Below are 1,330 nucleotides of genomic sequence, written 5' to 3'. Positions count from 1 at the left end.
TTCGGCAAACAGGACGGTTCCAGATGTAAAAAAGAAGTGGTCCGATCTTAAGGTGGGAGCAAAGAAACGGCTTGCCTCTCACCGACAGAGAGTGTGTGCGACTGGTGGGGGCAAAGGCGCCCCCGATTTGTCCCCAATGGAGACCCAAATAGCCTCGATTCTCGGCCAAACCAGTGTGTGTGGCATTGTGTCTGAGAGGGAGAGAGACACAGATGTGCTGGATACAGGGGAACCAGGTAAATAACTTTATTGCTTGTGTGCTCAATTAAACAAAATAAATTATACAAATGGTTTAGTCCTTATTCTTGCAGAGTCTGCGGGAGACCAGTGTGACGCAACTCCCAGCGCAGAGTCTGCAGGGGCTATGGAGTTTCCCGAGGTCCCCAGCACAAGTGCGTCCCGACCTTACGGCTGGAAGTGGCCGGGTGCTGACTGAGGCTGTTCTGCAGACACAGAGAGACACCATTAATGCAATTACTGTAATCGCAGATGAGCTTAAGCAAATAAGGGTTGTGCTGGGTGACATTGCATCTACATTAAAAGATCTTGTTTAAAAAAATGAACCTTTGCACTGTTGTTCTTCACAAATGGCGCATTACTTCCTGACGGAGCCTTGCTCCCTGATGATGTCCTTCTTGTTGGTGAGGGGGGTGTGGGTCAGGCTCTTCATGCTGGTGTTGTGGTAGGTCGGGGGGAACAGGGATACCATTCATCAGTGCAATGTTGTGTAAAATAGCGCACACCATGATGATCTGGCATACTTTTTTTGGTTGATATAAAAGTCTACCACCCGAAGCATCAAGGCAACGCCATCTACACTTGAGGAGGCCAATGGCTCTCTCAACTACTGAGCGCGCACGAGCATGGGTATCATTAAAGCGCACTTCTTCTGCGCTCTGAGGGTTTGAGAATAGGGTGAGTAGCCAGCGCCTGAGTGGGTAACCGCTGTCACCTGTAAAGTATAACATATTATTTGTACAATAGGCTTTAACTGTTATGTAAAAACAATTATATGCATTTACTTACTCGCGAACGGCACCTGCCCTAAGATTCAGATTTTTATATAATTATTTTCCTGTTTGGTAGCTCATATATATATATATATATATATATATATATATATATATATATATATATATATATATATATATATATATATATATATATATATATATATATATATATATATATATACACACACACACACGCTAATACAGTGGGTATGGAAAGTATTCAGACCCCCTTAAATTTTTCACTCTTTGTTATATTGCAGCCATTTGCTAAAATCATTAAACCCCTTTTTTTTTTCCTCAATGTACACACAGCACCC

At 42.6% G+C, this 1,330-nt stretch overlaps 1 long non-coding RNA gene across 1 annotated transcript; it reads right to left on the bottom strand.

Moving 5' to 3' along the window:
* Window positions 1–230: 230 nt before the first annotated feature.
* Window positions 231–1,017, bottom strand: LOC122147167. The gene is made up of 2 exons (XR_006161445.1): window positions 565–1,017; window positions 231–443 (listed from the first exon to the last, which is right to left on the bottom strand). It is a non-coding gene; the product is annotated as an uncharacterized LOC122147167 (long non-coding RNA).
* Between the last annotated feature and the right edge of the window lie 313 nt (window positions 1,018–1,330).

The sequence above is a fragment of the Cyprinus carpio genome, chromosome A13 (genome assembly GCF_018340385.1).
Source record: "Cyprinus carpio isolate SPL01 chromosome A13, ASM1834038v1, whole genome shotgun sequence".
Lineage (NCBI taxonomy): Eukaryota > Metazoa > Chordata > Actinopteri > Cypriniformes > Cyprinidae > Cyprinus > Cyprinus carpio.
Note: the sequence above shows the minus strand (reverse complement) of the source record. Positions and strands in the feature narration are given on the sequence as shown.